Here is a 9,097-nt window from a genome sequence, read left to right on the forward strand (position 1 = left end):
CCCTGCCTCAAACTGGACTCTCTCCCTGATATACACCTGACAAAGGTTACTTAACAGTGAACTTTATTTTGAAGTACGTCAATGCAGCGGTTCGATGGTCACAGCGGGACAAAACTACCTGGCTTATTTACAAGCTCCTTGCGCCGAGTTACGTCTTCCCATTTTAGAAGTGAGGCACCGACGGCGCAAGGGGCTTGTCAATAAGCACCTATCTTTCATAGGAAATCTTCTCAGTATTACACACTATGGCTCTCTGGCCTACAAGGTATCCGGGGATTGTTATGACATTTTCGATTTGTGCCATAGGCACAGTAATGGAAAAACTAGGCAGGGGAAAATAAATCCATTGCATTTTAGGTATCGTGAACCAACTGAAGTCATGAGAAGAACTATTTACAGCGGTTTAAAATTGTATCTGCATTAAGGTGAGTCAATGCTACAATGTTTACAAAAGAGGCCTCTTGAACAATTAGCAGAGAAACCCGAAGTATGTAATAGTGATATATATGATGTACTCCTGAGGCGGAAGCCGGGAGGTATTGTTTTAATTATTGAAAATTGTAATACTTCGCCTGAATTTTTAATTGTGTTCCTCACTCTTGCCCCCAATCAGACTCACCTCTCCAGTAATCAGCTGCCACCGCTGCCGTCCGGATCCACATCGCTCCCTCATGTGGTGTAGGAGGACTTTGGCAGACGGTAGTTGGCACACATCTTGGGTGGGGGGCGTGGACAGCGCTCTAGTCGCTGTAAGCTCGGGGACATAAAAACGCATGCCAGCGCGCCGAAGGCGAGCTAAAGGCAAGCCCGTCTGCGCCCGCCCGCGACCGTTCGGGACTGGAGGCCACAACCCCTGTATCTTCTCTTCGACAGATAAGGTGTTACAGCTCTGAGTCCCTACTTAGTATGCGGACTACTGGGGAAAGAGACTGTCTGCTCTCATTTCATGCGCTGGATTTGCCTGCGGCCTGCCGTTCGTGCAAACATAAGCTGAATGCTACCCAGTCACATGACAATAAGCAGGACTACACCATGCTACTTCTAAATTGCAGGTCCCTACCCAAACACAGGACGGAAATTGCTCTCATGCTGGAGGAGCGTAGGCCAGATGTACCCTTCCTAACAGAAACCTGGCTGATGCCAGATTCCGATCCTGATATTGTATCAGCTTTGCCCCCGGGCTTCCAAATTACGCGGAAGGACCGGGCTGTTGGGAGAGGAGGTGGCCTGGCAATAATATATAAAGAACAGCTCCTTTGTCGATGCACCTCCGATTCAATCCCTGACTGCGAAAGCCTCACATTCAGCATTGAATTCTCCCCCAATAACTGTTTCTCAGGCACCCTGATATACCGACCACCGGGCCCCCCAAAGCAGTTTCACAAGACTCTTCCATCGACCTTGGCCGAGTCGGTCACAACTTTGTCCAACTATACATTGCTAGGCGATCTTAATCTCCACTTTGATGCCGCCTATGACCATACCGCCTTTGAGCTGGCGAACGATTTAGCGGCTTTACAATTGGAGCAGCTGGTGGATTCAGCCACCCACATCAAGGGCCATCTTTTGGACCCTGTGTTCAGCAATTGCATCGAGCTCAAGGCTGGGCAACCTATTTGTCTTCCGTGGACTGACCATTCTCTTGTCCCCCTTACATGGTCTATTCGCAAGCCACCTCACTTAACCCCCATTGTAAAGAAGGCTAGAAATTGGACTAGACTCCCAGTGGAGTCTTGGTCCAACAGCCTTATTACCTCCCGTCCCCCCCTAACGCGGATCCCGGCGTTGCTAATCAGGATTATGAAGAGTGGATCTCGAATTCTCTGGAGGCCACACTCCCCCTCCGCAAAATCACTACGAAGCGCTCACAAAAAACTGCCCCCTGGTTTTCTAAGGAACTCAGGGAAAAAAAACGGCACTGCAGGAAACTAGAAAGACGGTGGCGTCTAGATTTCTCCTTGGACGATAAAATCCAATATAGAGAGGCGATTAGAGCCTACAAAGATGAGGTAAAAACTGCTCAAGCAACCTATTTCTCTACACAAATCATGCGGGCAAAATCGAAACCTAAAGAAATCTTTCAGATAATAAATAGCCTCACAAAACCTCCACCCCCTTCTACGCTTCCATGTAAAACGCTAGTTCACTGCAACAACCTGGCAGAATTTTTCCATCAAAAAGTCCTCCAAATCTACTCCTCTTTTCCTGCCATGGATTTTCACCACGCTGCTCATACATGGCCAAGTCCGGTGGAGGCTCCCCCTCAACCCACGGCTACCTTGGAACACTTTCCCTTGTTAGAACAGGACTCCCTGGAATCTCTAGCGTGGCAAGTAAAATCAGGCTCACCATGTGATCCAGCTCCACCGGAGGCAATGATCTCGGTAATTCAGGTTGTCCTCCCCACCATCAGGAACCTCCTCAATGCCTCCATTGCCTCCGGTATAGTTCCACTCCCCTGGAAGCAGGCCATGGTGTGTGCACTACTGAAGAAACCGAACCTTGTTCCTGGCGACTTTAGCAACTACCGCCCCATTTCCCTGCTCCCCTGGGTGAGAAAAAATTCTAGAGAAGCACATTAATATACACCTGATGAACTTTCTGGAGAATAACCAGCTGCTGGATGCCACCCAAACGGGTTTTTGACCTAGACATGGGACGGAGACTGCCTTACTAGCTGTCACCGAGGAAACCAGAAGGATCTTGGATCGAGGCGGATCAGTGGCAGTGGTCCTCCTTGATTTGAGCGCAGCATTCGACACGGTTAGTCACGATGTGCTGTTGTGTCGCCTTTCTGAGGTTGGAATCTCAGGTAAGGCAATACTCTGGCTCAAATCCTTTCTGAGCAACAGGTCCTTTCAGATCTTTGAGGGAAATACAGTCTCCTCTAGCAAATCCCTGAGCTGTGGGGTTCCGCAGGGCTCCTCGCTAAGCCCTGCGTTATTTAACATCTATATGAGACCACTGGCTGAGGTTGTTCGTCCGTTTGGCATTAAGATCATTTCATATGCGGACGACACTCAGCTGGTGGTATCCCTGGCACAGGAGGACGGCCAATCTGCACAAATGGGACTAAGGACATGTTTGGAGGAAGTAAAAGGCTGGATGACGAGATCCTCCCTTAAGCTTAATGGGGATAAAACTGAGCTGATGCTCATGGGCCCCACTGTTCCAACGTTTTTTGACTCCCTCTGGACTCCATGCCTAGGCACCTCTCCTGTACCCAAGGACAACTTAAAAAGCTTGGGGGTATGGCTGGATAAAGCCTTAACCTTTGACACCCAGGCTATCAGGCTTTCTGCAACTTGTTTTGGCCTCCTCAGGAAGCTGAAAAAAGTGCTCCCACTTCTACCTATGGAGGCCAAGCAAGTTGCTGTTCAAGGCCTGATCCAGTCTCGACTGGACTCTAACAACGCCCTGTATCTCGGTGCCCCCGACTACACACTGCGCAAGCTGCAGATTGCCCAAAACTGCGCTGCTCGTACATTGCTCCAGCTGCCACGGAGACTGTCAGCCAAACCTGGGCTGAGTAGCCTGCACTGGCTGCCGGTTCGGCAAAGAATTGCCTTTAAGGCAATGTGCATATCCCATCAAGCCTTCTGGCACAAAGGACCGGCAATCAGCCGTGAACTAATCACACAGCACCACCCTACGAAACACCTTCGCTCCGGCCAGGCCTTTTTAGCTACAGTTCCCAGAATCAGGAGAGCGAGAGCTGGTGGCAGGATGTTCTCCTATAAAGCCGCCAAATCGTGGAACCTCCTCCCCCTTCAACTCAGGTCTAACCCTGATCTGCTCTCCTTTCGTAAGCAATTAAAGACCTTTCTTTGTAATGTCCACAACTAACCCCCTGCTGACCGCCTCTGACAAATGACTACACTCTTCAGGACGCCTCAGGGCAGCAATTCGCGCTTTATAAATCTACGTTTCATTTCATTTCATTTCATTATAAGAGCATGCGCCTGTTGCCCCCAAAGCGCCTACAATAGTGCCTACAATAGTATGCAAAGTGCTATTGCAAAGTCTGTGAGTACCAATGGCAAACCCCATTACCTACAACATACCTGCCAGGTGACGCAAGCAGTGGCATGAGAGTGATGTAGCCAAACAAACCTAGCCGTGCAGTATCACAGATGCCAGAGCACATGAAAGGGCAGCTACAGATACCATGCTCATTACTGAAGCTTGTTCTGACAAAGCAGCATCCACGATATGTATTAGGTCACGGAGTGCCAAAATGTTTCATGAAGGACACACCTTCAACTGCTGAAATGAAGCAGGCAGAGGGAACTGCACACCCATGACATGACTGTCCCTTATCAATCTGATCCTACAAACAAGAGTGGAACAGCCCAATAGTGCCAAGACTAACATGAGACCCGCCATAGTAATTTTGAGAAAAAACACACACCTGGTAGCCCAGATTTGCGGGGAAAACCCAGGGAGCCTCGAGGCTCCCTCGGGTTTTATCAAGTTCAGACCGCTATATCTGTCAAAGCACTGGAACAGTTCAAGGACATGGGCGGGATCTGGGTGCCCATATAATATCCTGCTTCGGCCATCTGTGAGCCATATTACATGGACTCACAGGTGCAAAGCATTGCATCTAGAATCCTCTGACCCAACAGGTGGGTGTCAACAATGTATCGACAGCTGAGCAAAGAGCAGACTGACTCCGATGGTCGCAGCGAACAGCAAGGTGTTGGATTTCGCATGTAAAACCCGAGCATACAACGAAACATCAGCAAAGCCATGTTGCAGTTGCAGGAGAAACCTGCCTTGCAGACAAATGCAAGGCCTTTAGGGACAGCTCAATATGCATACAGCAGAGGGAGAGGTCCACATAATACAAGGGCAGCGTGAGCAACTCCGTGTCTTTAACGGTATAATTTGGAGTACGAATCAGGAGGATTTCAACTAGGGCTGGGTGGAATTTGCGGAATGCCTCTTTGCGGAATTTTAAAAGAAATTGTGGAAAACGAGCGCACAACCTGAGGGAACGTGTGCCCGGGACTGGGATCCCTTGTGCTTGGGCAGGCTCCCCGATCTCCCCGGCCGCGTTGAGAAGCAGGGACCGGCCCCGGGCCTCCTGATTTTTGGTCAGGGCCTGGGATCCCACGTCCTGCGGCCTGCCAAGCGTCCATCTGCCCGGGACAAGAGTATCTGTTGCAGAGCCCCGGAGCCCTGCAAGGGCAGGCGGGAGCCCTACCGCTATGGCTCGGTGTGGGCAGCTGGGAGTCCTTTCGGTCCAGGCCATCTGGTCGCACCTTTCCCTCGGCCATCTGGTCGCACGCAATGCTTTCCAATGGGGCAACCAGATGGCCGGGCTGCCCTGGAAGTCCCGATGGGGGCTCATTCGCCTCTCCGATCCCAGGCAGGGCTCCAGGAGGTCGGGTGCGTCCGGACTTAGGGTCCCCTCCGTCACTCGGTACGCACGGTTTACCAGAAAGGGGGGTAGCCTTCCTCCGGATTACTAGGGGCAGGGTATGCCAGGACACCCCTCCTGGGGATGGCGGTTCTCAGGCGGGGACCAGATGGGCTAAGCCCGGACGACACTTCCCCGGGGCGTCCGGTGCTCCCTCCTCCAGCCCGCGTCGAGGCAAAGTGCCCGGGACGGGCTCCTTGGGTCCCCCGGGTGTCCGGGCCCCCCATGCCTGAGGCCCAGCGTGGGGTCTACGAGCCCCCCGAGCCCTGCAGCCCCAAAGCCCTGCAGCCCTGGAGCCCTTCAGCCCGGAGCCCTGCAGGCCCGGATCCCTGCAGCCCCGGAGCCCTGCAGCCCTGGAGCCCTGCAGCCCTGGAGCCCTGCAGCCACGGAGCCTTGCGTGGGCAGGCGGGAACCCTAGCGCGAAGGCTCGGGGTTGGACAGATGGGAGTCCTTTCAGTCCCGGCCATCTGTTTGCACCTCTCCCCTCGGCCATCTGGTCGTGTGCAATGCTTTCCAATGGGGCGACCAGATGGCCGGGCCAGCCTGGAAGTCCCGATGTGGGCTCATTTGACTCCCGGATCCCAGTCAGGGCTCCAGGAGGTCGGGCGCATCCGCGCCTAGGATCCCCTCCGTCACTCGGAGCGTGAGGGTTACAAGAAAGGTGGGTAGCCTTCCTCCGGATTAGTAGGGGAGGGTATGCCGGAACACCCCTCCGGGGCTGGTGGTTCTTTGCCGGGGACCAGATGGGCTATGCCCGGGCAACATTCTCCCAGGCGTCCGGGGCTCCCTTCTCCGGCCCGCAGCATGGGAAAGTGCCCGGGACTGGCTCCACGGTGCCCTGGGCCAGAGAGCTCCGGTGGTCCTCCAAGTGCCTGAGGCCCAGCCGGGGTCACCGAGCCCCCCGGGAAGCAGAGCCCCCGGAGCCCTGCGTGGGTGGGCAGGCAGGAGCCCTACCGCTATGGGTCGGCTCTGGGCGGGCAGACGGGAGTCCTTTCAGCTGCCGGCCATCTGGTCGCTCCTTTCCCCTCGGCCATCAGGTCGCGCGCAATGCTTGCCTGGAAGTCCCGATGAGGGTCCATTCGCCTCCCGGATCCCAGCCAGGGCTCCAGGAGGCCTGGCGCGTCCGAGCCTAGGGTCCCCTCCGTCACTCGGAGCGTGCGGGTTACAAGAAAGGGGGGTAGTCTTCCTCCGGATTAGTAGGGGCAGGGTGTGCCGGAGGCTTCCCCTGCGCCTGCAGTCCTGGGAGCCCTGGCTGTGTCCAGGGGCCCGGTAGGGCCCCGGGTCGGGGGCTCCGACCCCGGGCCCTGTCCCCCGGCACTCCCAAAGGCCCGGGACGGGGTTCCGTTGTGGCCGGGGAGCCTCCACTCGCTCGGCTGGGTTCAGGAGCTCCGGCCGGGCCCCTGAGGGCCCCGGAGAGGGCGACCTCCCCACCCCGGGCTCCGTCCTGGGTCCTGCCATGTGGCAGGGTGCCCGGGACGGGGTCCAGAGGGCCCGGGGAGGCTTCCCCTGCGCCTGCAGACCTGGGAGCCCCGGCTGGGTCCAAGGACCCAGCCGGGCCCCGGGTCGGGGTCTCCGGCCCCGGGCCCCAGGTCGGGGTCTCCGGCCACAGGTCGGGGTCTCCGGCCCCGGGCCCCGTCCCCCGGCCTGCGGCACTCCCAAAGGCCCAGGACGGGGTTCCGTTGTGGCCGGGGAGCCTCCCCTCGCTCGGCTGGGTTCAGCAGCTCCGGCCGGCCCCTGAGGGCCCCAGGGAGGGCTGCCTCCCCAACCCAGGCTCCGTCCTGGGTCCTGCCGCATGGCAGGGTGCCCGGGACGGGGTCCGGAGGGCCCGGGAAGGCGTCCCCTGCGCCTGCGGTCCTGGGAGCCCTGGCTGTGTCCAGAGGCCCGGCAGGGACCCGGGTCGGGGGCTCCGACCCCGGGCCCCGTCCCCCGGCACTCCCAAAGGCCCAGGACGGGGTTCCGTTGTGGCCGGGGAGCCTCCCCTCGCTCGGCTGGGTTCAGGAGCTCCGGCTGGGCCCCTGAGGGCCCCAGAGAGGGCGGCCTCCCCACCCCGGGCTCCGTCCTGGGTCCTTCCATGTGGCAGGGTGCCCGGGACGGGGTCCGGAGGGCCCGGGGAGGCTTCCCCTGCACCTGCGGTCCTGGGAGCCCCGGCTGGGTCCAAGGGCCCAGCCGGGCTCCGGGTCGAGGTCTCCGGCCCCAAGCCCCAGGTCGGGGTCTCCGGCCCCGGGCCCCGGGTCGGGGTCTCCGGCCCCGTCCCCCACCCTCCAGGTGTCCCGAGACCCGGCCCGATCTGACCGAGTCTCGGGCGACCGAGGAGTGGCCCTTCTCGCGCGGCCTGGAAGAGAGGTGGCTGAGGGCCTGCGAGGGGACCCCCGGCTCCTCTCAGTGGGAGGCGTGCAGGATGGGGAGCCGCCTGGCTCTTCCCTTCTGGCTCCGACCCAGGCGAGGGTGGTGGTGGGCCGATCGCCAGCCTCTGCTGGCACGGCTCGGGGTCGCCCGGCGACGGGCGGCTGATGTGCAGGTGGAGCGACCCTCCCTCGTTGCCAGGTACCCGGTCCGACCAGGCCCCTTGTGGCCGGGCTGAGGGGTTTGACTCCCAGAGGGGAAGCCTTGAACAGGTCACCCGGGCCGTCTCGCCGCGCGGGCGGACGGCCGGCGTCGCCTTCCTCCCACCTCTCCTGCGCCCGCAGGTGGGCGAACGTTTTCAAAAAGTTGCCTGTGACTCTTGGCGGTGGATCACTCGGCTCGCGCATCGATGAAGAACGCAGCTAGCTGCGAGAATTGGTGTGAATTGCAGGACACATTGATCATCGACACTTCGAACGCACCTTGCGGCCCCGGGTTCCTCCTGGGGCTACTCCTGTCTGAGGGTCGCTCGATCGTCAATCGCCCCGGGGCTTCCCCGGGACGCGGCTGGGGCCGTCGCAGGGTGAGCTCCGCATCCCCTTCGTCCCCCCACAAGGTCAGACCCCCCGATCGCCCGTTGGCAGGGTCCCTGGCCGGGTCCTGCTGCGGAGGTACGCCGCCAGCGTGCCTGGCCCTCCCGAGAAAGAGGGCCTGGCGACCGGTCCGCCCTGGGCCCGTCCCGGTGCGCCTGGCTGCGTGCCGCACGTGGCTGTCCGTGGTGTCCCACCGGCTGCCCGCACTCAAGGGCGTCGGGCGCCCTCCTCCGCGGCCGGCGTCCCGGCGAGGGCGAAACCCCTCCAGACGCGGGGAATGAGGGCATGCGCTGCCGGGTACACCAGGCCCCCCTGCTCCGGCAGGGGTACCTGGCCTTCCCCGGCTCCCCCCCCCCCCGAACGCTCCGGCGTTTTCTTTCTGACTACGACCTCAGATCAGACGTGGCAACCCACTGAATTTAAGCATATTACTAAGCGGAGGAAAAGAAACTAACCAGGATTACCCCAGTAACGGCGAGTGAAGAGAGAAGAGCCCAGCGCCGAATCCCCGCCCGGCGGCCGGCGCGGGAAATGTGGCGTACAGAAGACCGACTCCCCGGCGTCGCTCAGGGGGCCCAAGTCCTTCTGATCGAGGCTTACCCCGCGGACAGTGATAGGCCGGTAGCGGCCCCCGGGGCGCTGGTATCGGGTCTTCTCGGAGTCGGGTCGCTTGGGAATGCAGCCCAAAGCGGGTGGTAAACTTCATCTAAGGCTAAATACGGGCGCGAGACCGATA

General features: G+C 58.8%; 2 non-coding genes across 2 annotated transcripts in view; both read left to right on the forward strand.

The window, feature by feature from the left end:
• Nucleotides 1-8,142: 8,142 nt before the first annotated feature.
• Nucleotides 8,143-8,296, forward strand: LOC146855605 (5.8S ribosomal RNA). The gene has a single exon (XR_014958925.1). It is a non-coding gene; the product is annotated as a 5.8S ribosomal RNA (ribosomal RNA).
• A 451-nt stretch (nt 8,297-8,747) lies between these two features.
• Nucleotides 8,748-9,097, forward strand: part of LOC146855606 (28S ribosomal RNA) — a 3,820-nt gene continuing 3,470 nt past the window's right edge. The window contains exon 1 of the ribosomal RNA XR_014958970.1: nt 8,748-9,097. This exon is cut by the window's right edge and continues 3,470 nt beyond it. This is a non-coding gene — a ribosomal RNA (28S ribosomal RNA).

This window comes from Triturus cristatus, chromosome 4_1 (genome assembly GCF_964204655.1).
Source record: "Triturus cristatus chromosome 4_1, aTriCri1.1, whole genome shotgun sequence".
NCBI classification, from domain to species: Eukaryota; Metazoa; Chordata; class Amphibia; order Caudata; family Salamandridae; genus Triturus; species Triturus cristatus.